The 7,241-nt window shown below is 67.1% G+C and overlaps 1 protein-coding gene across 2 annotated transcripts in view; it reads left to right on the top strand.

Moving 5' to 3' along the window:
- Window positions 1-1,721: 1,721 nt before the first annotated feature.
- LOC137385095 (NACHT, LRR and PYD domains-containing protein 3-like) overlaps window positions 1,722-7,241 on the top strand; it is a 52,553-nt gene continuing 47,033 nt past the window's right edge. For both annotated transcript variants that reach the window (XM_068059854.1, XM_068059853.1), the window contains exon 1: window positions 1,722-1,778. The gene's annotated coding sequence lies outside the window, so the exon portion shown is untranslated. The remainder of the gene's footprint in view (window positions 1,779-7,241) is intronic.

Raw genomic sequence — 7,241 nt, 5'->3', positions numbered from 1 at the left:
ACACAAAAATTGGCCGTGTAGCTGATAATGAAGAGGATAGCTGTAGATTCCAGAATGATATCAATGGTTTGGCTGCGTGGGCGGATAAGTGGCAAATGGAATGCAATCCGGAGAAATGTGGGGTAATGAATTTGGGGAGAGCAAACAAAGCGAGGGAATACACAATAAATGGGAGGATATTGAGAGGGATAGAAGAAGTGAGAGACCTTGGAATGTATGTCCACAGGTCCCTGAATGTGGCAGGACAGGTAGATAGAGTAGTGAAGAAGGCATATGGAATGCTTTCCTTTATTGGCCGAGGTATAGAATACAAAAGCAGGGATGTAATGCTGGAACTGTATAAAATGCTGGTTGGGCCACAGCTGGAGTATTGCCTACAGTTCTGGTCACCACATTACAGGAAGGTCATAATTGCTGTGGAGAGAGTACAGAAGAGATTTACAAGAATGTTGCCAGGGCTTCAAAGTTGCAGCTATGAGGAAAGATTGGATAGGTCAGGGTTGTTTTCCTTAGAACAGAGGAGGCTGAAGGGGTGACTTAATTGAAGTGTACAAAACTATGAGGGGCCAAGATAGAGGAGACAGGAAGGAACTGTTTCCCCCAGCGGAGAGGTCAATTATCAGAGGGCGCAGATTTAAAGGTGTCTGGTAGAAGGATTAGAAAAGACATGAGGAAAAATGTTTTCACCCAGAGGGTGGTGGGTGTCTGGAATTCACTGCCCGAATCGATGGTGGAATCAGAAACCCCCAACTCATTGAAAGGTACCTGGACCTGCACCTGAAGGGCTGTAACCTGCAAAACTATGGATCAGGTGGTGGAAGGTGGGATTAGTTTGAGCGGCCAATTTTTTCGGCTGGTGCAGACACGATGGGCTGAATGGTCTCCTTCTGTGCTGTAATTTTTCTATGGTTCTATGACACCCACATCTCATGACAGAATTAAAACTCTGCCATGTATTTGCCCATTTCACTGGTCTGTCCATGTCTCCCTGCAAACTGTTACTCTTCTCCTCACCGTTGACCACATTTCTGAGTTTCGAGTCGTCTGCGCACTTTGAAATCATGCCCTGTAAACCCGAGTCCAGGTCATGAATACAGATGAAAAAGAGGAGCGGTCGGCCTAAATTACCTTGGGACATGCCGTTGTCAGGGTTGGCCCCGAGGGAATGGAATTACTGCGAGTGCAGAGGGAAGGAGGTCAGACTGAGTGAGGGGTGCAGAACTGTGGAGACGGTGCAGGCCATGTCAGCATTTTTTGTTTTTACACAGCCAGTTGTTGTGATCAGGAATGGGCTGCCTGAAAGGGCCAGGGGGGGGAAGCAGCTTCAATAGGAAATTTCAAAAGGGGAATTGGAGAAATACTTGAAGGGGGATAAATTGGCACCAATGTGAGACACAAACTTTGGGTTGGGGGAGGATGTACACCTGGATACCACGCAGGCGCAATATCCAGGGCTTGCCCGGGGGGAGTAGTACGCATGTGCACAACTGTCTTTTTCTGCCGGCTCCCAAACGATCCCCAACGTTACGCAGGCGCAGTATGGCCTGATCGCGCGCCGGATGGGCGCACGCGCACTGCAGCTCGATGTGCTCCTCGTCCCCGCAGGCCCCCTTGTTCCCACGCATGCGCCGTTGCGAGAGGGTGGAGCCGGCACTCACGTGGCAGTGAGGGGGCGGGGCTCCGTCGCCCAATCGCCCCGCCTCCTTCCCGGAACCACGCAGGCGCAGTGCGGCCCAAGATCAGCAGCGGGCGGGAGGTTTGAATCCGGTCAGAGGAAGGTGAAGAACGCGCGGGAGAGACAGACTCGGCTTCCGGTGTGGGGGCACTGCCCCGGGGTCTCGGTACAATGGGGGGAGGGGGCACTGCCCCGGGGTCTCGGTACAAGGGGAGGGGGCACTGCCCCGGGGTCTCGGTACAAGGGGAGGGGGCACTGCCCCGGGGTCTCGGTACAAGGGGAGGGGGCACTGCCCCGGGGTCTCGGTACAAGGGGAGGGGGCACTGCCCCGGGGTCTCGGTACAAGGGGAGGGGGAGGAGACACTGCCCCGGGGTCTCGGTACAAGGGGAGGGGGCACTGCCCCGGGGTCTCGGTACAAGGGGAGGGGGCACTGCCCCGGGGTCTCGGTACAAGGGGAGGGGGCACTGCCCCGGGGTCTCGGTACAAGGGGAGGGGGCACTGCCCCGGGGTCTCGGTACAAGGGGGGGAGGGGGCACTGCCCCGGGGTCTCGGTACAAGGGGAGGGGGCACTGCCCCGGGGTCTCGGTACAAGGGGAGGGGGCACTGCCCCGGGGTCTCGGTACAAGGGGAGGGGGCACTGCCCCGGGGTCTCGGTACAAGGGGGGGAGGGGTCACTGCCCCGGGGTCTCGGTACAAGGGGAGGGGGCACTGCCCCGGGGTCTCGGTACAAGGGGAGGGGGCACTGCCCCGGGGTCTCGGTACAAGGGGAGGGGGCACTGCCCCGGGGTCTCGGTACAAGGGGAGGGGGCACTGCCCCGGGGTCTCGGTACAAGGGGAGGAGACACTGCCCCGGGGTCTCGGTACAAGGGGAGGGGGCACTGCCCCGGGGTCTCGGTACAAGGGGAGGGGGCACTGCCCCGGGGTCTCGGTACAAGGGGAGGAGACACTGCCCCGGGGTCTCGGTACAAGGGGAGGAGACACTGCCCCGGGGTCTCGGTACAAGGGGAGGTGGCACTGCCCCGGGGTCTCGGTACAAGGGGAGGGGGCACTGCCCCGGGGTCTCGGTACAAGGGGGGGAGGAGACACTGCCCCGGGGTCTCGGTACAAGGGGAGGGGGCACTGCCCCGGGGTCTCGGTACAAGGGGGGGAGGAGACACTGCCCCGGGGTCTCGGTACAAGGGGAGGGGGCACTGCCCCGGGGTCTCGGTACAAGGGGAGGGGGCACTGCCCCGGGGTCTCGGTACAAGGGGAGGGGGCAGACACTGCCCCGGGGTCTCGGTACAAGGGGAGGGGGCACTGCCCCGGGGTCTCGGTACAAGCGAAGGGGGCAGACACTGCCCCGGGGTCTCGGTACAAGGGGAGGGGGCAGACACTGCCCCGGGGTCTCGGTACAAGGGGAGGGGGCACTGCCCCGGGGTCTCGGTACAAGGGGAGGGGGCACTGCCCCGGGGTCTCGGTACAAGGGGAGGTGGCACTGCCCCGGGGTCTCGGTACAAGGGGAGGGGGCAGACACTGCCCCGGGGTCTCGGTACAAGGGGAGGGGGCACTGCCCCGGGGTCTCGGTACAAGGGGAGGGGGCACTGCCCCGGGGTCTCGGTACAAGGGGAGGTGGCACTGCCCCGGGGTCTCGGTACAAGGGGAGGGGGCACTGCCCCGGGGTCTCGGTACAAGGGGAGGGGGCACTGCCCCGGGGTCTCGGTACAAGGGGAGGGGGCACTGCCCCGGGGTCTCGGGACAATGGGGGGGAGGAGACACTGCCCCGGGGTCTCGGTACAAGGGGAGGGGGCACTGCCCCGGGGTCTCGGTACAAGGGGAGGTGGCACTGCCCCGGGGTCTCGGTACAAGGGGAGGTGGCACTGCCCCGGGGTCTCGGTACAAGGGGAGGGGGCACTGCCCCGGGGTCTCGGTACAAGGGGAGGGGGCACTGCCCCGGGGTCTCGGTACAAGGGGAGGGGGCACTGCCCCGGGGTCTCGGTACAAGGGGAGGTGGCACTGCCCCGGGGTCTCGGTACAAGGGGAGGGGGCACTGCCCCGGGGTCTCGGTACAAGGGGAGGGGGCACTGCCCCGGGGTCTCGGTACAAGGGGAGGGGGCACTGCCCCGGGGTCTCGGGACAATGGGGGGGAGGAGACACTGCCCCGGGGTCTCGGTACAAGGGGAGGGGGCACTGCCCCGGGGTCTCGGTACAAGGGGGGGAGGGGGCACTGCCCCGGGGTCTCGGTACAAGGGGAGGGGGCACTGCCCCGGGGTCTCGGTGCAAGGGGAGGGGGCACTGCCCCGGGGTCTCGGTACAAGGGGGGGGAGGAGACACTGCCCCGGGGTCTCGGTACAAGGGGAGGGGGCACTGCCCCGGGGTCTCGGTACAAGGGGGGGAGGAGACACTGCCCCGGGGTCTCGGTACAAGGGGAGGGGGCACTGCCCCGGGGTCTCGGTACAAGGGGGGGAGGAGACACTGCCCCGGGGTCTCGGTACAAGGGGAGGGGGCACTGCCCCGGGGTCTCGGTACAATGGGGAGGGGGCACTGCCCCGGGGTCTCGGTACAATGGGGAGGGGGCACTGCCCCGGGGTCTCGGTACAAGGGGAGGGGGCACTGCCCCGGGGTCTCGGTACAATGTGGGGGAGGAGACACTGCCCCGGGGTCTCGGTACAATGGGGGGAGCAGGCACTGCCCCGGGGTCTCGGGTCAATGGGGGGAGCAGGCAGTGCCCCGGGGTCTCGGTACAAGGTGGGGAGGAGACACTGCCCCGGGGTCTCGGTACAAGGGGGGGGAGGAGACACTGCCCCGGGGTCTCGGTACAAGGGGAGGGGGCACTGCCCCGGGGTCTCGGTACAAGGGGGGGAAGAGACACTGCCCCGGGGTCTCGGTACAAGGGGGGGAGGGGGCACTGCCCCGGGGTCTCGGTACAAGGGGGGGATGGGGCACTGCCCCGGGGTCTCGGTACAAGGGGAGGGGGCACTGCCCCGGGGTCTCGGTACAAGGGGGGGAGGAGACACTGCCCCGGGGTCTCGGTACAAGGGGGGAGGAGACACTGCCCCGGGGTCTCGGTACAAGGTGGGGGGGGAGGAGACACTGCCCCGGGGTCTCGGTACAAGGGGGGGGGAGGTGGCACTGCCCCGGGGTCTCGGTACAAGGGGGGGGGAGGAGACACTGCCCCGGGGTCTCGGTACAAGGGGGGGAGGGGGCACTGCCCTGGGGTCTCGGTACAAGGGGAGGGGGCACTGCCCCTGGGTCTCGGTACAAGGGGGGGGGAGGGGGCACTGCCCCGGGGTCTCGGTACAAGGGGTGGGGTGGGGGCACTGCCCCGGGGTCTCGGTACAAGGGGTGGGGAGGTGGCACTGCCCCGGGGTCTCGGTACAAGGGGTGGGGAGGTGGCACTGCCCCGGGGTCTCGGTACAAGGGGGGGGGAGGAGACACTGCCCCGGGGTCTCGGTACAAGGGGGGGAGGAGACACTGCCCCGGGGTCTCGGTACAAGGGGTGGGGAGGGGGCACTGCCCCGGGGTCTCGGTACAAGGGGAGGGGGCACTGCCCCGGGGTCTCGGTACAAGGGGTGGGGAGGTGGCACTGCCCCGGGGTCTCGGTACAAGGTGGGGAGGTGGCACTGCCCCGGGATCTCGGTACAAGGGGTGGGGAGGTGGCACTGCCCCGGGGTCTCGGCACAAGGGGGGGAGGGGGCACTGCCCCGGGGTCTCGGTACAAGGGGTGGGGAGGTGGCACTGCCCCGGGGTCTCGGTACAAGGGGGGGAGGGGGCACTGCCCCGGGGTCTCGGTACAAGGGGGGGGGCACTGCCCCGGGGTCTCGGTACAATGGGTGGGGAGGTGGCACTGCCCCGGGGTCTCAGTACAAGGGGTGGGGAGGTGGCACTGCCCCGGGGTCTCGTTACAAGGGGGGAGGGGGCACTGCCCCGGGGTCTCGGTACAAGGGGGGGGGAGGTGGCACTGCCCCGGGGTCTCGGTACAAGGGGAGGGGGCACTGCCCCGGGGTCTCGGTACAAGGGGAGGGGGCACTGCCCCGGGGTCTCAGTACAAGGGTGGGGGAGGAGACACTGCCCCGGGGTCTCGGTACAAGGGGGGGAGGAGACACTGCCCCGGGGTCTCGGTACAAGGGGTGGGGAGGTGGCACTGCCCCGGGGTCTCGGTACAAGGGGGGGAGGGGGCACTGCCCCGGGGTCTCGGTACAAGGGGGGGGCGTGGAGGAGACACTGCCCCGGGGTCTCAGTACAAGGGGTGGGGAGGTGGCACTGCCCCGGGGTCTCGGTACAAGGGGGGAGGGGGCACTGCCCCGGGGTCTCGGTACAAGGGGGGGAGGGGGCACTGCCCCGGGGTCTCGGTACAAGGGGGGGAGGGGGCACTGCCCCGGGGTCTCGGTACAAGGGGGGGAGGGGGCACTGCCCCGGGGTCTCGGTACAAGGGGAGGGGGCACTGCCCCGGGGTCTCGGTACAAGGGGTGGGGAGGTGGCACTGCCCCGGGGTCTCGGTACAAGGGGGGGGGAGGCACTGCCCCGGGGTCTCGGTACAAGGGGGGGAGGGGGCACTGCCCCGGGGTCTCGGTACAAGGGGGGGAGGTGGCACTGCCCCGGGGTCTCGGTACAAGGGGAGGGGGCACTGCCCCGGAGTCTCGGTACAAGGGGAGGGGGCACTGCCCCGGGGTCTCGGTACAAGGGGGGGGGGGAGGGGGCACTGCCCCGGGGTCTCGGTACAAGGGGAGGGGGCACTGCCCCGGGGTCTCGGGACAATGGGGGGGAGGAGACACTGCCCCGGGGTCTCGGTACAAGGGGAGGGGGCACTGCCCCGGGGTCTCGGTACAAGGGGAGGGGGCACTGCCCCGGGGTCTCGGTACAAGGGGAGGTGGCACTGCCCCGGGGTCTCGGTACAAGGGGAGGGGGCACTGCCCCGGGGTCTCGGTACAAGGGGAGGGGGCACTGCCCCGGGGTCTCGGTACAAGGGGAAGGGGGCACTGCCCCGGGGTCTCGGTACAAGGGGAGGGGGCACTGCCCCGGGGTCTCGGTACAAGGGGAGGGGGCACTGCCCCGGGGTCTCGGTACAAGGGGGGGAGGAGACACTGCCCCGGGGGTCTCGGTACAAGGGGGGGAGGAGACACTGCCCCGGGGTCTCGGTACAAGGGGGGAGGAGACACTGCCCCGGGGGTCTCGGTACAAGGTGGGGGGGGAGGAGACACTGCCCCGGGGTCTCGGTACAAGGGGTGGGGAGGTGGCACTGCCCCGGGGTCTCGGTACAAGGGGGGGGGGAGGAGACACTGCCCCGGGGTCTCGGTACAAGGGGGGGAGGGGGGCACTGCCCTGGGGTCTCGGTACAAGGGGGAGGGGGCACTGCCCCTGGGTCTCGGTACAAGGGGGGGGGAGGGGGCACTGCCCCGGGGTCTCGGTACAAGGGGTGGGGTGGGGGCACTGCCCCGGGGTCTCGGTACAAGGGGTGGGGAGGTGGCACTGCCCCGGGGTCTCGGTACAAGGGGTGGGGAGGGTGGCACTGCCCCGGGGTCTCGGTACAAGGGGGGGGGGAGGAGACACTGCCCCGGGGTCTCGGTACAAGGGGGGGAGGAGACACTA

This window comes from Heterodontus francisci, chromosome 28 (genome assembly GCF_036365525.1).
Source record: "Heterodontus francisci isolate sHetFra1 chromosome 28, sHetFra1.hap1, whole genome shotgun sequence".
NCBI lineage: Eukaryota > Metazoa > Chordata > Chondrichthyes > Heterodontiformes > Heterodontidae > Heterodontus > Heterodontus francisci.
Note: the sequence above shows the minus strand (reverse complement) of the source record. Positions and strands in the feature narration are given on the sequence as shown.